This window comes from Corvus cornix, chromosome 8 (assembly GCF_000738735.6).
Source record: "Corvus cornix cornix isolate S_Up_H32 chromosome 8, ASM73873v5, whole genome shotgun sequence".
NCBI classification, from domain to species: domain Eukaryota; kingdom Metazoa; phylum Chordata; class Aves; order Passeriformes; family Corvidae; genus Corvus; species Corvus cornix.
In genome coordinates, this window is record NC_046338.1 from 17,825,869 (window position 1) to 17,839,063 (window position 13,195).

Consider the following 13,195-nt stretch of genomic DNA (forward strand, 5'->3'; position numbering starts at 1 on the left):
TTCCTTAAATGACTTTAAAAAAAAAAAAATCCCAAATACCAGCCAACTTTATTGTAGCTAATTTTATGTTCTTTTCAGAAATCAAACTGTTGCAAATGAAATAGCTATTTGTGTTGATTCATTGGGAGCTATGGTGCAGTGTGCATAAACTTAATTGCACAAATATTGCTACACAAATACTTTTAAATATTGACCACAAATATATGAGTTTTTAGCTAGAAAGTGTGCTTTTCATTCACTTTTGCTGAAGTAATTTTCTGCCCTTTTCTCCCTTAGGCAGTGATGTGATTTTTTTTTTTATAACGTTATGTGTGGGTCCCAAGACCACATGATTGAGCAAATAGTTAAAGCAAAATTGACTTTACTAGTTATAAGTTTGATACAGAGACTGCTGTTTCTTTTATTAATGTGAGTATCTTTACAACTCCTAGGCAAATTATCAACAGTAAGTCTATAAACTTTTCTGCCTGTTAGAATATGGCTTTTCTCTGGAAAAATAAATAGAAATAGATTGAATTTAGGGTTCTTTTCAGAGCCTGGGTCTGACTGACTTGCCTGATTTTGAAATGTGAGGATACCCATGAACCTGGTTTCTTTGTAACTGTGGCTGTATAATTTTGTCTCGCATGAGTCTTTCTACCATGAGGTAGAAGTCAGAATCTTGTATCTTCTAAAGTGAAATTGAAGTTTTATTTTTAAAAACCAAACCAACCAAAAGCAAACACAACATCCTCTGGAATGTTTCAAATAAAGTTAGCTTTCATTAAAAGTATGTTATTTCTATAAGAGCTTGTGCAAAAAGATAGCTGATATGGAAAAATTAGGCTAGATAGATTCTGAATGCTTATAGGACCTTTATATTATCTCTGATATTCCAGGTAACTTATGTAAAGCCTCTAAAGTTGCGCTTTGATTATGGTCAGTAAAAGGCCAAACCCATTTGTTAGCCAGGAGTAGGCAGTGCTGGGATGATGTGTATGATGACTGCATTGCTGTTAGATCTGTCTGGTACCTTCGAGGCTCTTTGCAAGATACTTTGTAAAACAGAAAGTAAATAGAAAATATTGAGCATTAGTATGGCCATTTTCCTGGGTGCCCAATAGCCTTCAAGTAATAAAAATGAGTAATAGGGTTTGAAAGAAAATAATTAATATCTACAGGTTCAGAAATGACTCTTTTAATGGATGTTCTCATCAATTAAACTTAATGGTCTGAAAAGTGTTATTGATTGCTTTTATGTTTTATCTAAACACACACACAAAAAAAGTGATTTGTCTAATTTTATTTGGTGACTATTTTCATGCCCATCTGTGGTGTGAAGAATGCTAAGGGAAAGTTGTATCACTCTTTTTTTCCTCTGTGAATGTTTGCTCGTGTACTATGGCATGAGTGGGCCTGGCTCTTCTGTGCAGGAGGGACTGATGAGATCATTTTAGGGAAATCTAATTATTCCTTGAACTAGAAACTTTCTTCTGCTGTACAGCTGAGGGAAGCTTGCACATATCTTATGTATCATTACAATTGGTTTATTAAATTAGAGATCCATGTGACTTGAAGATCAAGTATTATATTATATGTACCCATATGGGTTTCTTTGACTTCATTATTTACTTGCTAGACTTGATCTGTTTTTTAGAGATAGTGGGTAATTCCTGTTCTTTTTCCTTACTTCTGTTTCTCTTTCTTTTTTTCCGATTTTGTTAGGTGATCCAGTCACAAAGTGGATTTGGGTAGTGACAGGTAAGGGGGGATGATGTGGTGTGGCTGCCTCCTGTGCTTGGTTTGATGTGTCACTGAGTTTGGAGGCAGGCAAAAGCCTTGGTGACTAAAGTTTCTTCAGTCCATACCTTCTGGTCCACAGACCATGCCAACACTGTTTGTCATCTTGTGCATAGGATTGTAAAGTTATTTGTAGAAAGATTGTGACTAAAGCTGTGACTAAAGGAGGTATTTGTAAGCCAGACTTAAGTGTCAAGATACTTGTGTGGAGACATGTTTGGTAAATAGTGGATCTGTTCATCTGTGGTAGCTTAGTTACTCATCGTGTGCCTTTGTCTCACCTTTTACATTATCCTATGTCATCATCTCATGCTGTTGGTTTCTTCATGTGCAGGAGGAGGCTGGAGGTTGCATTCTGATGTTAAACGTTACATTTTTATGAACACTGTTATAATCTTTAATCAATTTTAGTTATCTGATTATTCAAGTTCGCATTTTTTCCTGGTTCCTACTGTTATTGCCATTTGCTTGGCAGAGACGGGAAGAAGGTGACTGTTTCATCTAATTCATTACTTAGAAACTCATTCTGAGAAATAAAAAAATTTATGCAGCTGATTCCCTGCATTAACTGTATGGCCCTGACAACTACCTATCTCTTTCAGGAAATACTTAATAGGCTGAAAATAATGTGGTTTAGACTTTTTAGGATTTTTTTTTTTTTTTTAGTTCTATCTGTCTTTGGGAATATAGAAGAGAAAGTAATACAGAATAATTTGGCTGCCTCTTTATTAGTGCATTTGAAAAGTACTTGACAAAGCTTTTTCTCCTGTATCTATTTAGAGATTGGGTTATTTGGGGTAGAGGCTCTGCCAAATGATGACTTGTGTTGGATATGTTACTTCATCCCTGCTAGAACTGAATTTCCTGGTGTCTCCCCACCATCAATTTCCCTGTACTTGTCCATCTGGTATAAAAATCGCTTCCACCCCCTGTCAAGAAACCAAAGTAGAGCAACTGAAACCCCAGCTCTGCTCTGCTGTGACCACAGGGAGGCAGCTGCTGAACTAGGTCAGAGGGTGCTGAAGTTCTCGCTACCATGAGGCACAAGAAACTCGTGAGTGACATCCACTGAGTAACTTCTGCCATTTCTCCTTCCTAAATTCAATGCTGCCTGCCCCCATCACTTCCTTTTGACCTATGATGCTGTGCCATTTTGATTGTGAATAGTGCCCAGCCCCTGCTTGGTCTTTGTAAAGAGCTGCTTTAAAAACAATATTTTGTTTGTTGCATTCATCTTTGACTACAGTGGTGACCTCTCTTATTACCTCCATCTTCTTGCAGTTGATTTGCAAGAATCTTTGATCTTTGATACATCTGTTGGAGGAATGCTAGTCTGCAGACTCATGTATAAGATATACCAGTTGGCAGATGAAGGTATGGAGCAAGGCTAAGCTAACTTATTCTTTTAATTCAGAGTTAATTGATTATCCTGAATATTTTACAGCCTGCAAAGGCTTAGCAAAGTGGCTGCTCCGGTTTGGCCAAATCTAGAAAGATATCCTCTGAGAGAAGGCAGGCTACAACCACTCCTCCCCCACCAGGTTCGGGAAAAAACAAATTGTCCTTGAAGGAAAGTGAAAGAGATAAAAACTATTTATTTAACAAACACACAGGAAAAGGATAATGATGATAAATAATAAAACCTCTCGCTCTGCTGAGAGAAACCTGGGAAAATTTCAGAGTTCTTCTGCAGATCTCTCTCTCTCTCCCCCTCCTTGGAGCTGGGATGGGGTGGTGGGCCCACCTCCAGGGCCAAGGCCTCGGTGGAAAGTCCTCCCAATGTATTCTGATGTTGAAACCATCCAGCAGAGAGAAAAGGAAAAAAACAAAGTCCCAGGAAAACAAAAGTTCAACTCTCCAGAGGAAAAGGAGCTGAGGGAAAAAAACCTGCCGAAAGCTGGCTGGAAAGAAAAGCAAGCCGGGGACTTCCCTTCCCTCTTGCTCTCCTGCCGCAGCTGAAAAAAAAAGGTGTCTATCTCTGTGTGACCTTGAAGAAGCTGCAAACTGCTTTGAAAAAGTTTTGCTCCGTTTTTCCTCCCCCCTCTCAGGCTCAGTTTAAAGGCACAGAAAGGCACAAAAATTAATTTCTGGGCATAAGGGCACTGATATGGGATACACATCGTGAAGTCACGCCAAGACAGTGGCAGTAACCATAGCCAATGCTTGTCCTTATGCCTTTTGCCCCTGCTTCCTACCCCAAAATATGCTTGATATTCACTTCTCTTTTCTAGTCTGCTGGTGTGGAGGCAGGCTGGGTTGGATTTATTCTTCTGTGATGAGATTAAAAATAATACCAATTTTTTCTGACTTAAGAGGGGAGGTGGCAGAGCTGGGGGAATGGACTGTGCCTCTTTATCCCTTCATATAAACCAACAGGGTGCTTTTTTCATAGAAAGGGACAAGCAGTCAAAACTTTAAACATTGGAAGCAACATTCAGATAAATTGTTGTTTACAAGCAGGCAATTGGGAAAAGAAATAGGGAGAAAGGTTATGAGTAAACATCTGTGTCTTTTGCACAGTCTTAATTTGGCAATGAGCTGAGCAGATAAGAGTTCATTTTGCTGTAGCTGGCAAAAGTTGGCGTATCATATATACGGTGTATACACAGAAAATTAAATTATACCATGCTTCTCTGTTATACCATTTTGTGGTATGAGAAATTGTATACATTTTATGCTAATGAGATGATTAAAATCTGTGATAAAGTTGTATACTGAAGTTCAATTCAAAAATACTTGCAATTAACATAGGAAAAAGTAAAATTCACATCTGGAAAGATAATGAGATACTTTTTGCATTAAAATATGCATTGATCATTGTTAATTTCCTGTGCTTTAAGAAGTTAAATTAAAATGCTAAGATTTGGACAAACTTGCTCTTGTTATACAGGATTGAATCTTATTAAGGAGTGGAAGGGTTTGTACTACTTTGGTTATTATTGTAGGTTTTTTTTAAGCATTTTCAGTACACACCATGTGCTAGTCACAGATCTGTGAGCCCAGATCAGAAGGCAGAACGTGATCACCTCTGTTGCAGATGGTAAGTGTAAATGGCTTGCAGCCACTTCCCATGCTCAGTAAGAACCAAACACAAAGTATTTAAACATTCCTAAACATTTTTTTTTAATACTCATCCAAGTTTAATGAGAAGGTACAGAACTCTATTGTCTCTACCAAATAATAATCATCTGGCCTTGGGTGAAATGAAACGGATATTAAGAAGTCATAATAAAGATGAAATAATAGGAAGAATCTTGCTAATTATAATAGGTAAAGTTTATCGATATCCATTTATTTAGTGGAATTAAGTAGTCTTTTCTTGTCTTTAGGTTATTTAATAGTCCCATGTGTATGAGACTCCAAACCTTTTTCATTGTGGTTCATTTAATTTCTTCTATTAACCTTCTGAACTTTGCTGTACAGATGAAGGGTATGGAGCTGTAGTGTCTACTGTTTTTGCTGCATGTTAAGCAGTGACACTATATTTAGATGATACACTCCTTTTTCTTCTCAGTGCTACAGGGAAAGACTTTGACCTTCCAGGAATTGTTTTCTGTCAGTAAAGTGCCTTTTGTGTTTGGGTATTCACTTTTATTTGGGTGCATTTAGTCAGAAATAAAACCGTGAACAAATTACTGAAATTTAATCTTTGCAGATGCAGTTCCCTTTTCAGTCCTTTGAATACTGTTCTAAAACCATCTGGTACACTTAAATTCACATTTATGTGGTTGCTATAGAATGAGTATTTCCTGTTAAGGCTATCTCTGATGCAGACCGTAGTCTTCCTGAAGATAGTCTTGTTGAAACTCTTCACATTGTACCATTGACTATTTGGAACGTGGACCCTAAGGCTCACACTGATAATTTTAACTCCTATTACACTATTGATCCCAGAAATCTAATGAAACTGCATAATACAGTTTTTCCCCTAACTGTTTCTGCCTATTATAATATCGGTATTTGTAAACAAACCTTCACGATGGAGCAGCTATTTTTTCTTAAGAGTCTCTCCCTGTTCAGAAGCCTGAATCAAAACCAGCTTGTCATATTGACTCAGAGATAGACTTGATGTTGCCTGGTCCATCTCCCTATACAGACACATTTTGACACAGTGTATTTGAGTGCTAATAATGACATTAGAAGATGTTGGAAGGAGATGTAATTTGGCATGCAGAAGTGACTTTGCTGTCATCTCCTATTTTCTGCACAATTGACAGCAGATACTTGGGGCTGAATTTTTCTTTCAGGTCAGATTTCCAAGGCATGAGACTGTCTGTTAGAAACAGATAAGACCAAAACCAATATGGAAATGGTTGTCGGAAGTGTCAGGAGTGCTGAGGATTTTAAAAGGGTGCTTCAGTTTTCTGTTTATGGCATGACACAACAACGTATATTTCACTAGCAATAAAATCCAACCAACAACCCCATGCCAGTTTTTAAAATTTCTCACTGGGAAAATTTTGTAAGAGTAGTCTTATCAGGGAAGACAAAATTTTTTTTCAACTAATATATCTATTTTGTCACACTCTCTAGCTAGTACAGTTTAATTTTTTTTTAAAGAAATCAAAGTAGGTATAAATGCCCTCATGATCCAAAATGCTTTCAAGCTTTCACTGTCAGACAAGTAAAATTTATATCTGTACCTCATTTTTAGAGTTCAAGACACTCAAAAAGAGAATGAAAACGTTATCTGAGGTAAAACCAAAATAGTATGCTTTCAAGTATTTCCATAGATATTTCATACACTGCTGGTTCTCAAACAGCCCATTTCATATCCCACCTCTTCCTTTCAGCAAAAACAACTGGGCTACTTATACATTTCTTTTGGTGAATGTTAGTATCTAAACTAACCTGGCAAAACTTCCCTCAAAGAGCACCTGTAAAGAGCAACTCCTCCCCAGTCTGCTCCTCTACAGCCATGCCAAGAGCTGCAGTGAAGCACTGTGCTGTGACCATCTGAGTCCTTCTTTTTGAAGCTTGTGAGTGGTGAGGGTACCAGGGCTCTACCAGCCTGTCATATCCATTCCTGATTAGCAGTCTTTTCTTTTTGCTGATGTCCTTTGCCTTCCCTTTCCAAAGAAGGTTGAACTTCCCAAAGTCACAGCATCAGCCTGACAGCAGCAGATTTTATAATGAAAGGTTTTGTTTATTCTTGTATGCAGAGGAAGGGTGAGCTAGAGTGGACATTTTTGAAATTAGGTTTTGTAATTACTAAAAGTGTTGTATAAAAAAGCCCAGATACTGTTGTGACCAAAAAAACTGGTATGTCTGGCCTTGTCTGTTTGTCTGGGAATAGATGATACCTAAGAAATAGCAAAGAACATTTCAAGATTGTACAATTACTTCCCTGGTATGTGTTATAAGATCCTCCCACAAAGACCTGTGGGAGGGTCTTGTAACTTGCTCAGGACTTCCTCAGCCAGAAGGACATCTTTACATGTAACAGCTTTTGATAAATTTTCTCCAGATGCTTCACCAAATTAGATAAATCTTTATCACTTAATTTCCCTAGCAGACAGTTCCCTCAGTTTAGTTATTCAGTGGATGAAGTGACATCTCTTGATATTACCAGTTACTCTTTTTGACCCTTGTTCTTATGCTGGAAGAGATGGTGAGCAGTGATTTCCCTGTCACTGTCTCTGTCACCTGCCTTTGAATACATGTCTATCATAACTTCTCTTGTCTTTGCCCTGGCTGAGGCATTGTGATCTATCTCATCATATTGCAGACAGAATTTGTCTCCTACCTTTTACCTTTCCTCTTATACCTTCTAGCTGAGGTACATGTCAAAGTGGAAGTACACGAAAGAGTTCAAGCAGCAAATATTACATTTTTATGCAGATATGGTAAGATATTTTCTTTTCTGTTCTCTGCTCCTTTCCTAATAATTTCTAATGTGACTTTTTGACTGCTACAGAAATTTTGGAATAGTCCTGAAAATTTGACAGTTCAGTTATTCAGTATAACCCCAAAGCCTCTATTCTGGTTGGTGACAATCGGCCCAAACCACATCCATATATATATATATATATATATATATATATATATACACACACCCCTCTACACATATATATACACACGCATATACATATATGGAAAATCCTTTCCCTCTTTCTACGTCTCCTGCTGCGTGTGTATCGCTTCATTTTTTTTTTTTTTTAATTTAATCTGGTTTTGTATCTGGCACCCAGTTACTTAGTTTTGTAAATTTCTGTTGCAATGTTTCATTGTATCTAAGTTTTTGTGGGTTGTAAGGAAAGGAATATTTCCAGAAAGCACTTTCATATCCCTATTCATTCTATTTCTAGACTGTTTAGGACATTTTTGTTTCATGAGCTTCAGCACAGATCCCTGAAAAAGCCCATCTGAAAGCAACCTGTAAATTGTGCTTCGTCCTTGAAACCAAAGCAGCAGCACCTGTTTGTGCACCTCTCTCACATGCCTCCTAAAAAGATGGCTTATAAATCAGATTTGCAACATTAGCAGAATTTGGAGGAAGCATGTGTTTAAATTGCACTGGCATGCCAAGTGTAGACTATGCCCTGAAGTAGGAGGACAGGACCCTGCAGGAAGACACTTGGAGGGTGAGTTTCCACACTGAAAGGTGCTGTAGGCACAGAATTCATGCTCTGACCATATGACAAGAAGTCTCTCAGCTGAAGTACATGGTTTAATTTGGTGTGAGAGATTAATTTCACAACTTGGTCTTATGACGGCAATCTGAAGAGTGACCAGTTGTGCAGTGGGCCAGATGCTGTTGATATTAGTTCAGCCTCTTAGTTGGAGAATTCATTGTGTGAAAATAGATCTTTGTTCTCTGAAAAATATGCTTCTTTGAATTTCCCTATCTTTACTAATTGCTCTAATTAATTTTAATAGTTTATTATCAATTTCAATTCTTCAGTAAAATCTGTAATGAAAATATTCAAAAGGAATTCTGAAAGATTTGGAGTGGAATAGTGTTTTCACCACATGATTGCAAGCGTGTCCCCAAAAATACAAGACTATATGTATTTTTATTTTTAATTGGAGAGGGGAAGGAGTGGGAATGTACGAGAGTTATAGTTTAATCTAGTGAACAGTTTTGCTTCTCAGTTCTTTCCCTGCCAGATCAGGCTTTGAAAAATAGTGAAACTATTTTGAGATTTTAATAAACAATCCAGGAAATTGGAAGTTTTCATTTTGACAGTTTCAAGATGAAGTATTTTAACTTTAATATCAAAAATAATTTTTCATCTTTAAGTATCTTTTTAGAAGAGGCAGAAAGCAATTTCATGTGGAGATCACAGATCTTGATTATGGGTGATGTCATGTCCTGTTGGATAAACAGTGCAGGGAAAGTAGCTTAGCTGTTGCTGAAGATACACTTGCTCTGTAAAAAATAGAAATTTTCTGGTTTGGGGTTGTAATGAAATATGTTTCCTAATTATCTAAGAGTAGTAAGGAAATAAAAGGAAAAATTTTATATGGAGTTTAACAGAATCTGGATTATCTGTTCTTCAGGTTGCTGACCACATAACGAGTAGAGTGTCTCTCCCAGCAGGAAGGATGAGCGTACTTGCCCCTTTGTACTGGTCAGTAGACCTCAGACCCAGATAAGACTAAATCTGACTGATGATGGTTTTTAAATATGAGACCTGAAGCTGACTTATGCATAATACTCATATTAATTTTTATCCATCTCTAGGTAACATTGTTCTGAGTTTTCTTTCCAAAAAATGCATTTCTGTAATGAATTGCGAACAAGTGACACCATGGGTAGTGGTGGATGTAGGACCAGCTACAAGAGCAATTCCCTATATAGTTAAATAGAAAATAGACAGGAAATAAATATTTACCCTTTAGTGGTAAAACTCATTATGGGAGCCCTGAAGTGTGTTTTTTACTGGGCCAGTATTTTGACTGGTAAACAATTATCATCTACTAAAGCGGCACCAATATATCAAAGATCAAAAAGCTAATGCCATGCTGGGATATCATTTTACAACCCTATATATTTCAAATATATTATTAGGCCGGAAAGCATAAGCATGTTGAATATTTTTTCATTTGATGGTAAGGAATAAAAATAGTTTAGAAATAATTTTCTCATAAACATGGAATATGTGATCAGGCTACTCTCCGAATGGTTAAAATGAAGTGCATGGGTTACAGCAAAGATGAGATAATAAATTGTGTGAATTATTCTTTTAGTTTATTTTTGTTTGTAATAAAACTTAACTTCTTTTGCAAGCATATATTTACAGGCTTTTTTGCTCCTGTTACCTTGCTTGTAATAAATTTTGCACTGTGCTGTGTAAGGCAAGTAGTACGATAGCCAATGATCAGGTTTGCAGTAATAATGAACACTGTAATAACAGTAATATAAGTATTCACAGGACTGTGGTGAGCTAAGGCTACCTCTCTCTGTGTTCAGGCTGGTCTCAGTCAAGTCCCCAGAGTCTCCAGGAAGAACAGCCAGTTTCAAAGCCTGGTTATTCAGCATGCTGAACAACAATTTCTAAATTGTTGGTTGGTTTAAAGTGGCTTGTGCTGTGCTGGGGACCTGCCTTGTCTTCAGCTTGAGTATCCCACCTGGCCTGCCCTGTCCCTCACCTGTGCCTGTGAATTGGCATCACTGTTCCACTGCTGCTGCTCAGGAAGTGACGTGTGGCCTCTTTCCTCCTTCCTGGATTGCCTCTTACCAACTAAATAGCTGAGCTTAACAGCAGGGGCTGGTGCCAGTGCTCTGTGGCAAAGTCTCATCTGCCATGGGACTTGTTCAAGGTTAGTCTTCTGCCTGTCACTGGGGCAGTTGCCTTGTTAAGTGGAGGGAACATATTGTCCCAGTTCTTTGCTTTTAGCTGTGGTTCCCTTTGCCCCTTTTTCCCCATTTCCTCTTTCCTTTAGTTTTCCCTTTCCCTCCATTTCTGTGAGCAGTCAAAACCAATATAACATCCTATGTTCAACTAGCTGTGTGGAAATGTATTTTACAGCTGAGTATATCTGCTTGAAAAGGGTTCTTCTCTCCTTTCTTTGCAGTTAAACTAGAAACATTTCTTAATGTACGTGAAGCATGAGTCCAGATGAGTTAAACAGACTTGACTTTATTTCTGATCACTGTGTGATCACTCCTGTGTTTAAGGTGCTTGTGCAATATCTTAGTTTTCCTCAAGGAATGTGCAATATTCATCTCTTGCCAAGCAAGGTGTTGGAGGACATGCTCTTTCTAATAAAACGCGTTTGGTTCAATCCCAGTGGTCCTTAAAGCCCCTTAGGTTGCTGCTAGGTTGCAGCACCCGGGAAAGAGAAGGCTGCAACAAGAAAAAGATGTCAAAGTATTTTTTGTGGGATAGTTATCCTCATCCTGAGGGTCATGTGAGCTTCCTGACAAGTCCTGGGATATAATATATGTGTTTCAGCATCAAGCTAGCTGGGGAAAACTTGTTCATGCATGGTCCCACTTACACCCTTGCCTCTCTCCACTGCCCTAGAACGGGACCTGCCCAAGTGCTGCACATCCAGTGCCTCCAGCACCTGACACAGGTGGGAGCCATGTGGGTTCAGTGCTGCCCTACCCCTGAGGAACTGAAGTCACTGCTCGTGTTGTGCAGGAGTGGAAGGCACTGGATGCTTCCCCAGTTCTCTCTCTTCCCTCTCTTTCCTTTCAGCACATTACATGCTCCCATGTGGGAAATGCTGCAGAGGTTTGAAGGGTCTAGGTACTGCTTTTGTGGAGATATGTTGAAAAGTTTTGGCAGAGCTATATTGCTTGGATATTTTGTAAACTTTGAAAGTTTTGACAGGAACTTAATGCTGGCCTTTGTATTTTGATGCCTAGATGCTTATTGTGTGGATGCCCTAAACTTTCTGTCTATAATAAGACAATTAATTCTTTTGATATTTTATTTTTTACAAGACTATTATGACTTGAACTGCTTTTCTCATGACTCATGAGAATGGCAATTGGTAACCCACTAATATTTCTGCCCACAAGCGTTTGTAATTTTAGAAGTAATCACTTCCTGGCTGATGTAGATTTTGTAATGAGAAATACTAGATTTATGACTGCAGGATTTCTCACAGACTGTTTTATTGCTTAGAGGAATTGCTTTCTCTGTTGGGAAAATCCATCATTAGATGTCTGCCTCAAATGTTTTGTGGGCGGTTTATGCTTTGAGAATGCTAATGCAATCATTGAAACAATAATGATGATTTGAGATAGTATAATTGTTCCCCTTTGCTTCACTACAGACACAGAATGAGCTGCAAGTAAAGCTAGGTGTGGCTTTGTAAGGGGACTTCACAGCCAGAAGGGAGTAATTGCAGTGTCTGGTTGTTGGGTTCTTGCCCCATCTTTTAGGATTATTCCACTTTCCTGGAATAGGTAACTGATTTCTGTACATACTAGCTGAGAAGGGTTGTTTGGAAGAGTGCAGGATTTGTCACAGTGATGATGACAACTGATTTTGAGGAAAGTCTCTACTGATGCATTTTTGCATGGAACCTCTTTGGGTGAAAACACTGCCTGCCTGTAGGACTGACGTCCTTGGGAAAGATGTTAGAGGGATTAACTCTTTGCAATTCCTAGTGAAGCTTGGGCCTCAGAGATGTGAATTTCACAGACCTGATGGAATTGAGATGTTTCTGGGCATGCCTGCTGGATGTGGAAATTTTGGAACCTCTTAAGCTTTTGTGATGGAAACTTTAGCGTTCCCAGGGTTAGTTGATGTAGGTTGTGAGGATTAAAGTTCTGTTTTGAAATAGAAAATATGGGTACCTAAGACTGAAATGTATCGTGGATCTGTGGCCAAGGTTTGCTGTAGGCACATGCTCTCCAGGGATGTGTTGAAGCAGCTCTGGACAGCGTGGCTCAGCTGTGTGGTGCCGGGCAGTGGGCACTGCCTGGGGGCTCTGCAGCTCCTCAGGCTCTTCGGAGCACTGCTGGGGGAGCCTGGCAGGGGGGTACTTGGCTTATCAGCTCTTTCTGTTCCTCCCATGTGATGATGAACTAGTCCAGCCTGGGAGCACTAGGCAATAACTTCATGAACATGACTCTTATTGCAGCTAAGGAAGAAGTTGCTCTTATGTACACTTTTATTTTCTGTTTATTTGCTCTTCCACTGTGAGTGGAGTATGTGTCTGCTTTTGTATTTAAGTGAAGATAACTTCTAAGCTTTCTATTCTAATTTAGTATCGTTTTGCCAGCTCTATGCCAATAGCATATCTCAGCAGAGAAACTGCTTCAGTCAGCAAGGACTTTCCTTCATGAATCTGTGTCTATAAAAAGAAATAGAAAAGAGAATGAGAGAGTGATCTTAGAAACATCACGCTTTGAAGCGCCACCATGTAACCTCCAGGGCCTTAATTTCTCAAATATATTTTCCTACACGTACTCTAGTGATGCTAAAGGCATCTGTTTCCTGGAGCATGGAAA

The 13,195-nt window shown here is 38.6% G+C and overlaps 1 long non-coding RNA gene across 5 annotated transcripts in view; it reads left to right on the forward strand.

Moving 5' to 3' along the window:
- LOC104695361 overlaps positions 1-13,195 on the forward strand; it is a 161,997-nt gene that overhangs the window by 36,286 nt on the left and 112,516 nt on the right. For 4 of the 5 annotated variants that reach the window (XR_005602529.1, XR_002047700.3, XR_002047702.3 and 1 more), the window contains exon 3: positions 1,705-1,740. The exons of the other annotated variant lie outside the window; for it this stretch is intronic. This is a non-coding gene — a long non-coding RNA (uncharacterized LOC104695361). The remainder of the gene's footprint in view (positions 1-1,704; positions 1,741-13,195) is intronic. 5 annotated transcript variants of the gene reach the window in all.